The 17269-nt window shown below is 52.1% G+C and overlaps 1 protein-coding gene and 1 long non-coding RNA gene across 2 annotated transcripts in view; one reads left to right on the forward strand and one right to left on the reverse strand.

Annotated features, from left to right (window-relative positions):
• The window catches only part of THSD4 (thrombospondin type 1 domain containing 4), a 485629-nt gene that overhangs the window by 248058 nt on the left and 220302 nt on the right, over positions 1–17269 (reverse strand). The window lies entirely within an intron of this gene.
• LOC123616919 (uncharacterized) lies at positions 2791–8059 on the forward strand. The gene is made up of 3 exons (XR_012502626.1): positions 2791–3681; positions 4118–4245; positions 6607–8059. It is a non-coding gene; the product is annotated as an uncharacterized LOC123616919 (long non-coding RNA).

Below are 17269 nucleotides of genomic sequence, written 5' to 3' on the forward strand. Positions count from 1 at the left end.
CTGGTAGGTGATTTATTCCTTCCATTAGGGTAAGTCGGCTCAGAACAGTTGGCCCAGGTTTCAACCTCTCAGCCATTCCCTTAGGGAATGTGCTTGAGAAAGAAAATTACCATCAGGATGGGGGGCCACAGGGATCAAGGGGCAGAGAGGGGACACTTCCTGAGAAACAGGGAAAGAGGCCGTGGCCCTTCTCATGGGAGAGACAGCTGTGTGGCCAGAGGTAGAAATTGGAGACAGCATAGGGTGCACTGGTCACTCCAGGGCCACAGAAGGTATGGCCGAGTGTGGCCGAGGACGAGAGCCTGTAAGAGGGGACACAATCCAGAAAATCAAAACGCGGAAAGCCCGCCAGCCTGAGCGCGCCTCCCCAAGACTTAGCAACCTCGGCCCTCTCTAGTTCAGAGTTACACACGACGGGCTGATCTTCACGAAACTGAACTGTATTCACTTATTAATTTTAGTTTTATTTTGCTGCGGTTCAAGGATTCTGTGTGATTTTTACCTTGAAGGTGTAAATGCATCTTTCTGAACTTTTCCAATTAAAAAGGAACTTAACTCTCGCTTCGAAAATTCTGTTTTATGCAAGAGCTACACCTTTTTGAAGAAAACCTGCAGAAGAACGTTTCCGCCTGCCTCGAACCGAGCAGGGCGCGTGCGCTGAAGCCCGCGCCAGCGGCGGCGCTGCGGGCCGAGCCACCAGCTCGGGCGCGCTTACCCGGCAGGAAACGGGGAGGAATGGCAGGGCTGACCGGTGCTGAAGACGCGAGCAGGCATGTCGTTGCGGTCAGGAATTCTCGAGAAAGCTGTCTTAAGCATACCTTTCCGTTCCCTCAAAGACAACTTCCAACTCTTTCTAAATAAAATGTAAAACATTAATGGCAGTGCAGTCGAGGGTCCAAGCAGAGAACACTCCACCTGCACACCCAGCAAGGCCCGGAACTGCCGACACTCAGCGCCACTGCAAATGGACGACAGAGTCCGGTTTTTTTTTGAAGCTTCTTTAAAAAATTCTGTACCCAAGAGTAAACTATTAAATGGTGGAAAACTCACAGGACAAGAATGACTCTCTCTCGGTAACACACATGCCGTGAATGGGTTTTCCAATAATGTCTAAGGATGAAAAGAATATCTTCATCACAGTGATTTCTCTTTTAGAAAGTTCCAGAATGTCCAGTGTTTTGAAACATGACAGTAACATAATCAGTTGCCATTTGCCTGATGCTTATTACAGTTCATGCAGTACTTCTGATACTTGATTTGAGCTTAATAACAACCCCGAGAGACAGGTACAGTATTTTTCAGGTGAGGAAGTACGTGTGTATCAGTCAGCCACTATTTACTGTGCGGCTAACAAGCATGCTGGACTCTACTAAACGCTAAATATGCCATCACAGGGAGTCCTAATGAAGTCTTATTTTTAAAATTTATTATCCTCACTTATAGAGAAGAACACCCGTGCATAACAGGGGAAGTGTGTTGTCCGTGATAATAATTGCCATAAAAGTGCTAAAATGCAAATTAAGACAAAACATAAAATATAAACCTTTTGACTCCAAATCCAAGACTCTTTCCACTCTACAACAATAGATATACAAATCAAATTTCCACGTGTGTTTATACCATAAAATTCTTGTTTAAAAGTTACATTTTTTTTGGCAAGTCAGTGCATGTCTCTGAGCTTCAGTTTTATCGTCTGTGATAGAGAAGTATTGTTAACAATTACAATATACTTGTGGCCATTACAGAGCTAAACTAATGCACATGTGAACGAGACCTATTATAACAGGATGACATTTTCACAGGATTGTGTCATTTTTAATAATTTATCCCAGAACTGGAAAAGCCCAGAAATCGTCGGGTAGAGAATTCTGGGAACTGCAGACGCCGCAGACTCCCTGAATGCATCTGCTTGTTGAACGCTAAGTGCCAGGCCCTGCAGTGGTGCAGGGAATCCAAGAACGGAGCTAGATGGACAAAGGTCTTGCATTCGCAGGGCTCACAGCCTGGTGGGGAGGGCAGGCCATGAACATGCGACTAAATAAATCCTGTCGTCTCAGGCAGTAGTGCTGCCGAGAAAGTCAGGCACCACAAGGGAGAAGAGTGTGGTGGTGGAGCCAGGCTGGTCCCAGGGGGGGCCTTCCAGGGGAGTGTGACAGAAGCAAGGAGTGAGCCCTGCAAAGATCCCAGGGTCAAATGCCCCAGGCCGATGTCACCGCAAGCCTCTGAGATGAGCAGAGCTTGGCAGGACCCAGGAATGAGAAAGGCGGGTGGCAGACACCGAGTGAGAGGACCGGGGAGGAGGGCAGAGCAGCGGGAAGGGGCCAGATTCCAGAGAGCCCTGGAGTCCACAGCAAGGAGCGTGGATTTTACTTCAGCTGACGAGTCTCCCTTCCTGGCCTCACACTGCACTGCAGGTTGGCAACTCCAGCATCACCGGCGCTCCGAGGCCAGCTCCTCCACTGGCGGGGATGGCGCTCCGCCCCACGGGGCCTGCGTCCTCATCCAAAGCGCATCCGTGAGGCTCTCTACTCTTCTGCTGCGGGTTCCCTCCCCATTCCGCCCGACTCTTTCTCAGTTTCTAGAAAGGGCTTGTTGAGAGGGAAGCAAATACTGGGAAGCAGTGGCACCCCCGGATGGGGCTCTCGGGCTCCGATGGCCCTCAGACGAGGTGTGGCTCCTGACTCAGCCACCAGCCAGGTCCAAGGCCTCGGTCAAACCGCTGTGTGCATCAGGTCTGCTGCGGGGAACCTGAGGGCCGTGACAGGACCCACCCGGTAAGACTGCGCGGGGCTGGGCTGCGGGGGCAGGCGCTCATCCCCGCGAGGCTCCGGGAAACAACGCCGTCTCTTTATTTCAGCAGGATACGCGTTTCAGCATTTCCACCATCTCAGTGATACTTTAAGGCAGCTCCTTTTTGCTACAGGCAAAAAAACCCTCCCTGGAAATGGAAGAAATTATTCACGAAAAAGAAGGGCATGAGACTGGCTTAGATGGGAGGTGACGAGGAATACGCAGGGTGGAAAGTACATGAGTAAACATGGCACGCTGCCGTGGCGCTCTCCCTGGATGCTTAACTGGGGACATTTCTCTTCTGTTTATTTAGGTAATCTGAAAGTAAATCGCAAGAGGAAAAGAAAGGGAGAGAAAAGCTTTCCTCACGCCCAAATCAAACCCCACCGAACAACACGGCCATTCATTGCAGGGGCTTCTAATTAAGGGAGGAAAGGCCGGACCCTGTTTACAAAAGGGGCCCAGTCGAAAAAGTCAGCAGGTCAGACTGGGCTGAGCTTGACCCCTGACTCTCTGGCAGGCTCCAAAGAGAGAGAAAACTGCCCTGGAAGGGACGGGCAGGGCAGGCATGACAGGCTCTGTGGCTCAGGAGCAACAGGACCCACGAGGACTCAGGGAGAAGCACAGAGAACGGCGCTTGGTCCTGCCGCGACTTGGGGCCACCCCGAGGTGGGCAGAGCGATTTTGTCTCTGACCCCTCCCACCTCCCTTTCAGCATCGACTGTGGCGGGTTTCTGCCCCCTTCCTCGGTGCTCCTGATTCCTCCCCCCACCTCGCAACCAAGTCCGGGTTCATCTGGAACGGATTACATCCATCAATTCACTTTCGCTCTCGGCCAGGCTGTCACACCGCCCAGGGACCGGAGCGTTTGATTACAGGCCAGTTCCTCAGGTCAGGGAATGAATACCCAAGGCCGTGCATGTGGACCTGCCGTGAGGGAGACTGCCCCAGGGGGTGACTGAAGGCTGCTGCTTAGGAGGTGGGCCCCCCCATCCATGAAGTGTCAGGGCCAGAGGGAGGGCTGGCGAGGAGGGCTCCCCTGCACACCCTGCCTGCCCAGCAGCCCTCCGGCTCAGCAGGCAGTCTGAGCCTAAACCACAGGCTTGTCAGTGAGCTCGGCTACCAGGTGAGGCCCGTGAGACCGCCTTCCGGCCAGCCGGCCGGCCACCCCCAGCCCTCCCGAATTAGTCATGGTGGTGCCCCCGCTGTACAATCTGAATCCCCTCCAGCCTGGAGAGGCCCAAGGCTTCAGGGTAGGGTGGGGGTGGGCAGCGGGGGGTGAAGCAAATCCTGCTTTCCTCTGGCCCCCATCCCTCCTGCCCTGCAGACCCCCAGCACGCACACAGAGTCACAGAAGGTGCCCTGGCCCAGAGGATCCAGCCAGGAACTGACTGATGGGCCAGCATCACGCCCCAGCGGATGGGCAGGTGAGGGGGAGTTTTTTGGATGGCAAAGGTGAGTGCCTCGAACCAAAGAGGGTTTTGGCTTTGGAAGGAGAGTGTCCTTTCCCCCCCCGTCTTGAGCCCCTCCACTGAGCGCTGGAGTTTTTATTTCTTCAGTCAATTTAGCATGTCTTAGTAACCAATCCTTGCTAATTCTGTTCCTCTTTGGAATGACCTTCGCGTCAGGGAGATGACTGGGGGGTGGGGGCAGAGTGGGGTGCCCGGCTGCCAGCATCGCACTGAGGAAGCCTTCTTTCCGATTACCTCCTGACCACTCAGAGTGAGCTTTAACGGGCTGTGCTTTTCCTGGGACATTTTTCTTTGAACTCCCAGACTTCCCTTCATTGCACGTTGCCATAATATGAACCAGATTCTTTTTTTTCTCCCTCTTGTTTGTTTAAAAGGCGTTAACTATAAATTAGGGTATCTTAAGAAGGAGGTGTCACACGTGGGCTGGGAGAGGGGCCAGGCCGCCTCTTTCTTCGGCAGCCAGGCTCCGAGACCCAGGCCAGAGATGACCCTGCCCTCCTTTTCAAAGCCATCCAGTTACACCGAGGTACAGAAACAGCCTTGTTTGACTTAAACATGACATGTTGTTCCTCTTCTCCCCCATTTCTTTCCTAGGGGAGCAGGAGACACAAGAGGGGTTTAAATGTACGTTTTCCCGAGTTACTTTCCATGAGGTTCTTCCAGGCTAGAGAGCATTCGCCCACGGCGGGCACCAAGCTGTCCTGGCGCCCTACGCTCCCGGGCCTGGAGCTCCTCCCCGCCGGGGGCGGCCAGGAGGTGATGGGCGTGACGCAGGCAGCGTCCAGCACGCTGGGCCCTCTGATGCCCTCGCCACTAGCTTCCCACCAGGGAAGCCCCACGGCCACACCCCCACGTGCCCCCAGGTCCGACCGCGTGCCTGCAGGGCACAAGCTGCTGACACACCATCGTTCTCATGTAGTTCAGGACACTCAAGATCACGGCTGCTACTCAACGTCAACGTTCAGGAAACACTCCCCGGGCACCACCTGTTTACCAGGCATAGCACTGACAATGCCCCATCTGCTCATGTCAAACAGGATTTACAATCCTGACCCGACGGGTGGCTCACTCGTGGGGGGCAGTGCCTTGCTGCTCCCCGTCCCCCATCCACTGAGGCGCCACGGGGCCCGCGGGTCAGCGCCTGCAGCCTGTCTCTGACAGGAGAGCCTTGACTTGCAAGAACTGGGTGCTCTGGAGAGAACGTGTTCAGTTCTGAATTCTGAAAGGGCTTGGCCGGCAAGGTCACCCCAAGCGGGGCCTGAGCACAAGCTGTGGCTGCAAACGACAGGGCAAAGCTGTTACCTGGGAGGGTCTTGTCACAAGGGGCGGGGTGTTTCAGTCAGCTCGGCTGCCACCAAACAGTGCAGACCGGGCGGCTCACACCACGGGCGGGTGTTCTCGCCGCTCTGGGGGTCAGGCCTCCCAGATCGAGGGCCCTCAGACTGGACTCCTGGGGAGGGCGCCCTTCCTGGCTTGCAGAGGCCACCCCCCCGCTGTGTCTTCACGTGGCCTTTCCTCTGTGTATGTTTGGGGGGCGCTCTCTGGCATCTCTTCTTATAAAGGCACTAATCCCACTCTGGGGGCCCCACCCTCACCGCCTTATCTAAACCTAATTTCCTCCACATACTACCACATTGGGGTTAGTGCTTCAATATATGAGATTTAGGAAAAAGGCAGAAATCCAGTCTAGAACAAGCATAGAGGCCCCGAGAGCTGGGAGAAGAAGGAAGGTCGGGAGAGGGGAGCTCAAGCTCCACGTGTGGGACCTGTTCCTCCACCACGTGCTGTGCCCCTGTCCAGACCACGGCGGAAACACTGCAGATGGGAGCAGAAGCCTCCAGAAAGAGCTGGGAACCCAGCGCCAAGGGGACGAGTGTCGTCCTTCCCACTCGGGAGAGCGGGAGTGGGGAGCCCCCTCACTGTGTCCCCAGCAGCACAGGAAAGCTGCAGGGGAGAAGAAACAGCAGTGCGGTGGATCTAGGCACAGAAGGGAGCTGGGACAGTGGCCCCAGGGCCAGCAGGGCTGCACGAGGCATCAAGGTGAGAGGTCGAAGGTGCAGAGCTGGACCCTTGTGGGCATGCAGGACACCTGGGAGCATCAGGGGTCAATACCAGTGTGAGGGCAAACGGGTCCACAGCCCTCAACTGTGCTACAAAAACAGTCGGAGAGTTACATCCACTGCTGCTGGAGCAGGTGCAGCGAGGACGGGGGGGCCCCAGACCAGGCAACACCGATCACAGTTAGCAGTCAGCAGGAGCCTGCAGGAAGGACCTCAGGGGCCGCACCTTCGGCCCCCAGAGCTACCGGGCTTTGCACACATCCTCTCACCTTGACTCTCTCCAGGAGAACAGCGGGAGAGAAGGGATCCTCGAGAAGGAGGGAGGAGCCCTGAGAGACAGGACTGTTCCCAGAGAGACTGCGTTCCGAAGAGGCTTCTAGGCCAGCAGCGACTAGCTGTAAGTGACAACTTTAAGTAACTGTAGTGCCGCCCCCTCCCTGGCCCCGGCACCTCGGTCTGCGTTGGGGCATGGGGCCCCGTGAGTTAGCTGAGCCCAGGCACGGACGAAGTCACGCCCGCACCGACTCCCTCTGTGACTGTGTCCTTGACCCCGGCCCTCCATTGGATGCTTTGCTCTCTCCCCATTTTGCAGACGAGAAAACAGAAGCTCAGAGAGCGGAAGCAACTTATGGATGGTGAGAGGGGGAAGCTGGGTGTGACCCTGAACCTTCTGAGGCCAAGTCCTGTATGCTTTGGGTTTGCTCCCCCTGAGCAGGTTCCGCTCTCCTGGGTGAAAGTAAGGCCAGAGGACAGACACTCAGCCGCCAGCCTGACCTTCCCCGTGGCCCCCAGTCCCGGGCACCGACACTTCCTCCCCCGGCCCGGGCCCCCCCGGCAGCAATGCCAACCGGTTAGCGGAGCAAGTGAGGCCACACGGGCAGGCAGCTCCCGAGTCCCCAGCTATCACGACCCGTCCCGACCTGGTTTAGAGGCAGGTCTGCCGCCCCCTCAAGTGTTCAAACACACACCGCTGCACTGAGCTTTCTGTCCAACGTCCAGACCTTCCTTCCCCGGTCTCTGCTTTGGTTTCCACCCAGATCTGCATGTCACACCCCCGTAGGGCCGTCCGTCCACCCTGGGCGGTCATTTCTGCACCAAAGCCCTGACCCACCTCTTCACATTGTCATGATGCTTTAATATGGAGAGTCGTTTCTTGTCCTACTTTGAAACCAAAATGTCGTTTTTCTAAGTGTCTACAAACAGTGCTGTCTACCTGTGATGAGAGCTACCCAGAGAACTAGGCATTGACTGGCCAGCGGAAGTTTACAGATAGCAGTTGGGGTTAAACTGGTTAAAAGTAGGTTACCCTGCTTTTTGTCGTCTAGTAGTTTGGAGTCTGAATTTTTAGTTGCAAGTAAATTTCTCCCTAATTAAATCTACTTATTTCTAAAATGCTGTTTTAACTTAAACCTATTAATAGGTTTTACTGTCAAATATTACTGATTTTACTCTCAGCACTTTTTTTATAGCTCAAGTTAAACTGATCATGAAATGTTTGCATAGAACGGGAACAACTGATAAACATCACTGTCCTTTGCGACTTTCGTGAATTTGGATTCATGGCAACAATAATAGCTAATTTTGGGGGGAGCACTTAGAGGGTAGCAGGTACTGTGCTAGACGGTTTTCATAAAATTATGTCCCTCGGCCCTCACAGTGACTCTGGGAAGCAGGTTCTAGTATTACCTCCACTTCTCTGAGGCACAGAGAGGCTAATTAATCTACCCAAGGCCACACAGCAGGAGGTGACAGAAGCTAGACCAGCACCCAGGTCCTTCTAGCCTAGCCCCAAAGCCCACGTTCTCACCACTCTCCTGCACCGCCACGTGGAACCAGCATCCAGTACACCTCGGGGTGGCTCGGTCAGTCAGCAGCCCAAGGGTTTGACACCAGCACAAGGGTCTGGAAAAATGACTTACATGTTTACGTCTACAAGAGTAATTTAAAAGCCAGTCTGGTTATTAACTCAACCCAGCACATACACCTTCTCTGAATAGCGAAGACGGGGCTGGGCGACCCATTCTCCTCTGTGCTGACCGTCTCCGAGCACGTGACCAACGTGGACAGGCCCCCGGGTCCTCGGGGGGTGGGGGGGGGGGGTGCTGAGGCTGCCCGCAGGTCACAGGCACCCCGGGCGGCCAGCTTCTGGTTTCTCCTGCTCTGGCTGGCCCAGCAGGGACCTGGGATTCCACGGGGACTGAACAGAAGGCAAGGAGATTTCTACGTAATCATCAAATCTGTTTACAGCCAGGCCCCAGTTTTCACCACCTCTCCTTTAACCAATCCATTCACCCAGCCATGCCTGAAAGCCACCTCCAGTTAACTTTTCACCACCTCGATTCAAGAATCCGTCAGTTTCCACCAGGCGGTTAAGATTAGCTGTCAACCTCGGCCCGACCGGGGTAAGAGTGCCACCTAGGTGTGGGTGGGGGGAACTGCAGTTCCTCCCTGCATCTTTCTAGGAGCCCTTAGCATCCTCACGACGTGACTCGGCACGGGGCATTCCATCTAGCAAATCGTGCAGATACGGTTTCTGCTCTTGAAGACTTCGTTAGGTAAGACCGGGAAGAGAAGTTAATAAATTTAATTTCCTTTATCCCAGGCTCATATGCACTGAAATCACTAAATGCCCAGAACGGTAAGGCAGATAGGCTATTCCCCAATCTCTGCCACCAAATTTCTGATTAAACTTGGGCAAACGACACCTCTCTGGGCCTGCGTTCTCTCCATGTTGTCTCCTCAGTATTCTCAACGAGGGTGTTGGACAGCGTGATGGAAACCGTTCTTACAAGACCCACTTCTAGGACACAACACCACAGCTCCACCTGACAGCTTTGAGTGGCTGTTGTTCTGTTTCAAGCTGGCGGGTGAAACAACCAATAAAGAATAAAGTATTCTGAGACCCTCTGGAGGTGACCAAGGCAGGCACTGCCTCAGCTCCTGCAAATTCTCCCACCTCCCCTTTCTCCCAGCAGAACCCTGCCAATGTTTGTGCTGGCAACGACCCCAGTAGACCAGACCCAGGTCTGGCTAATGGGATGGAACCAGAAGTCAACGAGGGGCTGCTGCGGAGAAAGCTGCTGTTTGAGGAAAAGACACAGCCTCGGCTGGCACGCACCCTCAGCCCTTCTTCCTGCCTGGAACACGGACTCAGTGAAGTAGACGGTCAACTGGCGCTCATGGGAGCACGTGGTCACATGCTAAGGTCCCCGAAGGCATCTTGGTCCTTGATGAGAACATCTTCATTGGTCTACAGCCTCTTCCTCTGGGGTTGTTGTCCCATGGGAAAAACATCTTTATTCGGTTAAACCGCCATTGTTGGATTTCTGTTGCAAGCCCGAAGTCACAACTCAGGTTTCACTGTCCATTTCTTATTTGACACATATTAGAGCACATGCCTGTAACCGTGTGACAGATACTAACGACCACGCGGTCCCTGTGGTCTGTGTTCTATGGCCGTGTAGCTCATCAGAAGGGACTGGAAGGAGCGAAGTGGCCAGAAGTGTCTCCCCCCAGGTGACTTAGTTGAGTACGTATGAATTAGCCTGGTAAAATCAACCTGCTAAGGAAGGGTCCGAGAGAGGGCTACAGCAGACACTGCTGTCTGACAACCCAGTGGGCGTTTTCCCTCCCTCCACAGACTGACAGCGCCTCGGTTTTCATTCCGGTGTCCCTCCCGCCTTCCCTCCCGCCCTCTCCCTTTCATGACTGTTCAATCCCCTTGCACGTGACGGGTTTAGGATGGGCATGAGACTTGGTTCTGGTTGATGGGACAAGAGGCGAATTCTGCTGTGAGGGTGTCTAGAAAAGCTTTCTTCACTCTTAAAAAGAAGATGCACAAGAAAGAATGGACTCCTCTTCCTTCTGCTGGACCTCGTGCCTGCCGGCAATGCTCAGACCCACGGCAGATGTCCTGAAAACAAGGGCAGAGAGCCTGGGGAGACCACGCAGAGCTTGGCAGAGCGAGTCTGGAGCTCCACAGAGAGGTCTGGCTACAGAGGACACACTGATTCTCTGGGGGAAACTTCTGTCTTCTGACCAAGCATTAAATTGATAAATGACTAGACAAGCTAGGATTGTCACTTGTGGCCACCGAAGAGGTGGGATCAGTCTAAGACACTTCGGATTGATTCAGTGCTTTAGACTATCAATTTAATTCTTTAGAACGGCAGATCTGCAGTATCTTGGACGGAAAGGGATCCAGAGGTGAGCTGACCTGCTCTCAGTGTGGACCTCCCTCTCCGGCATCAGTGTATCAGTCTGTCCCTGCTCTGCCTGCCTTTGCCTCCATGCGCCTGCCCCCCCCCCACTCCGTTCACCACACATTTAATGCATTCACACCAGTTTTGATAGGAAAGGCAGTACCACATGGAAAGGGCTGTTGGAAAATCCTACTTCATAGGAACTTTTTAAAAATGTTGACAAAGTGTCTGTTAGCTCAGAAAGTACCACCTCAGCCTTAGGAGAGGCACATTCTCAACTCAGAAAGAGAGTCTGATCTTCAAGCAGCCCACGCAACAGAAGGGATGCGTGGCAGTCCTTACTTCTAGGATCTGCCTCAAGCCCTTGCTTTAGAAAAATAAAATAACATAGAAGCATTTGAAGAGCATTTGTTATGCGGCTCTCATTTCGAAATGACATCTGCCCGCCGTGCTTTAATTCGGTGCAGAGCTCCCCGGTTTAAGCAATGCTTGCGGCAGAAGGAGGTGGGACGGGGTACAGCTTTGAACACAGCGCCTTTCATGCTTCTCAAAAGCGCAGCACAAGGAATTTTTCACAAGTGATCTGGGGTGCCGCAGTTCTGCAAATGCCCAGCAGGGGGAGCTGGAAGCGACAACATGCAGTTTTGTTTTATTTGTTTTTCGGGTTTTGGTTTTTTTTTTTTTTTTTTCTTCTGAAATGAACAAGCATTTTCAAGGGGGCTGTTTCAATGCTTCAGTGCTTCCTCTTTGCAAAATTTAACGTTCTTCCTCCTCATCCCAAATTCTGAAACACACTATAGCTTCCAAGCAACATTGAGAGAAGTGTTCACATCTAGAGAAGAATCTATTTTTCTCTTAATTACAGGTGGAAGCCCAGGTGAGCTGACCCGAGTCAGGTGAAGAGACCTGTGGGCCGAGGGCAGCTTTACCCTTTGGACACAAACAACATTCACGGGCAGCCAGGGCAGCCGAGGGAGGCCTCGAGGAACGAGGAACGGGGGACCGCACAGCAGGCGGGTCTGATCTCCCCAAAAGAAATGCTCTGAATGCAGGAATGAAAACAGGGCCAATCTTTCATCCCCTCTCCCTCCAATTTGCATTTTTAAGGAAAGAAAAAGTTGCAAGAATAGTTCCATTGACATGCACACACCCCACCCACAGATCCAGTGACCAACCTGCCACACAGGCTGCATTCTCTCCCTGCTCCTCCTCTCTCCCCCTCCGTCTCCCTCTCCATCAATTCCAGCAACATTTTTTAAGCACCTAAAGTCCGTCAGTCTGTTCGCAGGCCCTCACATCAAGGAGGTAGGATGTGTGAACAACCACACTACAGACTGATGAGAAGAGAGAGGACGTCAAGACGAGACACTTTGGGGACCAGGGGATACAGTCCAAAGAGGGCCATCCCCTGGCCCCGAGTCAGGGGATGCCCCCCAGAAATGACTTATGCAGGAGACAGAGGAAGAAAAGGACTTCGAGGGAGAGGGAACAGGGCAGAAAGGCAAGGAGGAATCAGCCATGCGTCCAGGGGCTGAATGGTTTTGTGTGTCGTGTTTCTAGCCTTCTGCTTCCGTCTCGTCTCCTTAGATGGGAACACGAGGTAACAGTCGCAACCTGCCTCCTAAGCGTGCCAGGCTTTGTGCTGAGGACTTTCTGTACATCTTCTCCTTTAACCTCTCATCCTTGCCAGGTTGGCACCGTTATCATCCCCACTTTACAGAGTGGAAAATGGGGCTCCGTAAAGTCAACCAATTTAACAAAGGAGACTCAGCTCACAAGTGGCAGATAAGCAATTGCTTCTGCACGTGGTTATATCTTCTCAAAGCTCGACAGGCAGAACACCGCCCCCAAGGATGCCAGACACTTCCTTCCCGGCCTCCCTCCCGCACCTGTGTCCCAAGTCAGGAGGGTAGCAGCTTCTCAGCCCCCTGGGCCCCTTCACCTGGGCCTCATACAATCCACATTTTCTGTTCCTATCAGGACCTGGCTCCTGTTGCTCGCTGTGCCCTGAATCCAGTTACAATCTCCTGGACAACTTCTGCACCCGGTCCCCGTCTTCTGTCTGCCTTTGCTACCTCGAGACATAGGGATCCAGCAAATGAGCCCTGGCACCTGAGCGCACCATCACTACCACCTGCACCGCCAGCACCGCCCGCCACGCGCCCTTCACGGTGCACCCCACGCTGAGCGCAGATCTTAACACACAAAACGACACCTCACTGAATGCTCCCAGAATCTCGGCGGCTGTAATTTATTAAATTTAAAGGGACTGACTCTCAGAGAAATGGCACGACTTGGTAAAGTAATTTCGTTAGCGAATTCACACCCAGGCCTGGTTAGGGAGGGGCCAAAGACGGCCGAGCTGAAACAACTGGCGCAGGACTTCCTCTGAAAGCGAACAGCAGCGTGCTGTGCAGGTCCATGCCAACTGCCCCCAAGCGTTACTCGCAGTTCTCGGTGTCGTCATCAAGAAGAAATCACCCCTCTGACTCAGACTTGCCCCAGTTATTGCCCCCACTACTCCACTTCCACTTATTTTGATTTCGGCCCATTTAATCCATCGCAGGCCCTGAATTAAAGGGTTAATGCATACCCGTTCCCTTAGGAGCCGCTTCCAAAAAGGAGGTGTCATTTCACTACCGAACACTAGGGGTCGCTCTTAAACCTCCCTTCACACCGTGTCTGAGGGAACCGTGAGCACAAGTGTTAAAGTCGCACTTCAGTGACACTGTGCTACTTAACCGGCAAAACCTGGGACAGAAATAAGACAGACTTCCCTTGCAAACACTGCGTGTTCTCTAGCCTCACTTTGAGGGGTTCCAAAAAAAGCCTATTTTCTCTCCAAGTGGGAAATAATGGCAAGAACCCGTCAGGCACCAGGAGCACCAGGCACCGAATTTATTTACATCGTATGTTTGAAGTGACCGCTGCATGTGTGAGGCCTTTAGATCAGGCTTGTAGAGGCTGACTTGAAACCCAAAGGATACGGAGACCTTGCGCCAGCTCGTCAGGGCTCTCACGAGGGAGCCAGACTTCAAGGCTCGGTCACGTACAGTTTTGAGAAAACAAGGCTGGTGCTTGGAAGCCAAAACGCGAATCTAAGGTCTCGTAACTCCCAGGATTCTATTCAGTCCCCGACAACCACGGCCATTCCTGGTCCCCCTTCCTCAGCCCACCGGGGTGAGTTTGGAGGTGGGGCAAAAAGGAGTCTATTCGCCTGGCACCCCCTCCGGATGGGGTTACGGGACCAGGTCTAGACTGTCCTCAGTTGCTACAGTTACCAGGATTACGCTGAAGAGAAAACACAAGGACAGGAAGTGGGAAGAACAGTAAACGTCAGCCCCTCAGGCGATGAGCCGATAAACTTTAAGAAACTGATAGGATCCAGGTCTGTATTAAACAAAACTTGTAGACGATCCTGCTGTTTACTGCACGGCAGAGAGCGGGACCTGGAGCGCTGAGCTGTTCTTCGGGAAGGCACTTTTCTCCCTGTCAAATCCAGTTTGTTCTAAAAGCAAAGAGCTGCTAGAACCTTCTATTCTGTGCTTCTCAATCTTAATAAATCTTCTAATTCCTTTTTTTTTTTTGTTCTCCCAGCTGTCCCTGTCCATGAGATCTCATTCTGGCCGACCATGGGTTTTGCCATCTGGAGTACGTCTCATGATTGTAACTTCTGCTATTCTAGTCCTAAAAGTCATGGAACGTTCGTTTTTCAATCAAGGTAAAATGTATTGTAAATGTGAAGTCTTGCTAAGGCCCCTAAACGCTGATGGCTTTTCCAAGCAAGAAACAAAGAAAGGTTTCCATTTGAAAGTCATGAGTGCATTAGCTCCAAGCAAAGAACAAACTTAACTTTTATAAATGTATGTTCTGGGATTCATTTATGAATAGACAAACAGATAAACGGAATCCAGTAGCCCAAAAGCCCCAAAATAGTGGGGAAAGACTCATTCAATTATGAGAGAGGCATACCTGGGTAGCCATCTGAAACAGAGTAAAATTGAATCCACACCTCACACGATGCACTAGAACAAATTCCAAATGGAGTAACGTAACATGTAAACATGTGAAAGCATACAGTTATGAATCACTGAAGGAAGAAACAGGAGAATCTCCTTTTAACTTCAAAGTAGGAAGTCTTTCTATGACAAAATTGAAAATCAGAGAAGAGAAAATTACTAAATTCATCATTTAAAAAATTTAAAACTTCTGCCTAGCCAAAACAAAAACAAAACAAAACAAAAAAAAACCCTGAGCAAAGGCCTAAGTCAAAAGGCTACTTGAAAAAAAATTTGCAATTTATATCACAAAAGATTCTTTCATGTATGAAAGGCTTCTACAAATTAAGAGAAAGATCAACAACCCAGGAGAAAAACAGATCACACAAAAGGAATGGTTCTGGGGTCAGGAGATCACAGTGCAGTGCAGGGCGGGACAGGGTGGGGTGGGGCAGTGAGGTGCTCCAGGCACAACATTTAAGGAGACCCTGAGAATTTTATTTTATTCAGTGCCTCCTTAAATTCTGCATCCGAGGCATTCATTCCTCCTCCTCCAAGTCCCCAGTGCATCTTAAACATATGAAAAGATACACAGCCCTACTCAAAATAAATGCAAATAAAGACACCATTTTTCACTTAGCAGACTGGCAACAATCCAAATGTTGGAAACACACCACCCTCGGACATTGCTGGTCCAAGGGTGAGTTGTTCCAAACTCTCTGGAGAGCAATTTGCCACCCCCTGGGCATTAAAATCACAAATACATGTGGACTCTTGACTCACTTCTAGGAATTTATCCTATGGATGAAGCGACTCACGCACAGGCGTATTTACAGCAGTGCTGCTGGTAGCAGTTAAAGATTGGATGCAACCTCAAGGTGCATCATGGTTAAATCAATTACGGTTCGTTCACACAGGGCAGTACTGAGCCACGGTAAAATGATGGGGGACACGCTTTAGATACTGAAACGGAAAGTTCTCTAAGGTACGGTGAGTAAGAAAAGCAAGGTCCAGAGCTGTGTGTGTGAGATGCCACCATCTGTGTCAAAAAGAAGGGGAAATAATACACTATGAATGGGCTTGTAGGCGCATAAAAGCACCTGCCTTAAAAAGGAACGATCAGGGAGAGGTTATTGCCTGTCGGGGAATGGGAAACCGGGTGGAGAGGACACAGGGGACCACACTTTTTGATGCCTGAGTCAAATAAATATATTCTCTATTAAAATATGAAACAAAAATGTTAAGTGCTTTTCATTTGGCACTTCGGTCCTCAGACACCCATTTCTGCCCAGATGCACCCCCCCCCCCCCAGGATGTCTGTCAGAAGCTCTTCTCTCACGCCAGCAGCACTATACTCACGGCTCGGTTTGACCTGACTTGGCAGAAACTTAAGCCAAATGCCCAAACTTGGTGTCAGGAGACACCATCTGGCTAGGCAGCCTACTTAAAAAAGAAAAACAGTCTGATCGCACGTCAGCATCATCCCTTAGAAACAGAAGCTGACTCAGCAAGAACACATACAAGGACCACAGGGAAGGGGGCTCCCCCCTGGGCCGCGTCAGTCGAAACAGAGACCACCTGGGCTCTGTACGTGGCAGCGTAACCTGCACCCCTAACACTTTTATCCCGTGCCTTGTGGACCAGTGTCTGCAGACCAGCTTACATGTGAAGAGCATCGCATCCCTGCAGCGTCTGCATCCTAACAAGTCGGACTCGGGCAGAGCTTCCAGCCTGTGTTTGGCTCAGGGGCAGGAATGCGGGTGCACGGGGGCAAAGGGGCTGAAGCTTCCTCTCACGTCTCGGTCACAGGCGCCAGTCAGCACCCCCGCCAATTTAGACAGAATGGTTCTTTAAGTTCGCGCTGGGGGAAGGCTGCCCATCCCTTCCGACGGCCAGGGGAAAGGGACCTAATAGATCCTCTCTCTTCTGTGGCAAGAGGGGCCACACAAGGGCGGGTTGGAGGCTCCAGGCATCCCACCCCAATCTTTCTGAGCAGCCCTCTTTCATCTGTTTTAATACTGGAGACTCTGGCTGACCCCCAAACCCATCCTCCACCCCGGCTTCCAGGGCAATCTTTCCAGCCAAGAGAATGGCTCAGTGGAGGGCCTGCTATTGCTGAAGGCTGCATGCACCCCGGCAGCTGTGTGGGCATCTTGGGGGGAAGGAGGGGGCACCATTGGGAGGAGACCAGACCCACCCAGGGGTGGAGAGTGGGAGAAAACGCAAAACCATCACCTCAATACCTCCCGGCTCCTGGGCACCGCGTGTGCGCCGGGTCCTGGCTGCAGACCCGGCACACACATTCTCCAGCTCCCAGCCCTGCATGGCCGTGGTCCTGCCTCCACCGGTTAGCCCGACCCTGCGCCCTCGGAGACCTTCCCCGACACTCCATCAAATCTGTGCTCCTCGCTGTTTGCTGCTTCAGTTCCCTGTTAATGTCACAGGGCTCATCAGGGTTTGTCAGTCTTTCATTTCCTAACCGACTTTTTGTCTCATTGCTTCCTCCGTGAGGTTTTAAGCTCAGTGTGGGTAGAAGACACGTCAGTCTTTCCTGCGTTTTATCTCCAATGCCTGGCCCAGTGTAGGGCTGTGAGTGGTAAAGATTATTTGAGTTAATTAACAGTTATTTATATGTATTGCTTGGGTTGTTAATTAATAATTAGTTCATAATTATTAAGTATGTATTCATTAAGAAATCCAAACAGTTTATGTTAGGGACCCGTCCCAATGTTTGAAAATGAGAAAAA

The sequence above is a fragment of the Camelus bactrianus genome, chromosome 27 (assembly GCF_048773025.1).
Source record: "Camelus bactrianus isolate YW-2024 breed Bactrian camel chromosome 27, ASM4877302v1, whole genome shotgun sequence".
Classification (NCBI taxonomy): Eukaryota; Metazoa; Chordata; class Mammalia; order Artiodactyla; family Camelidae; genus Camelus; species Camelus bactrianus.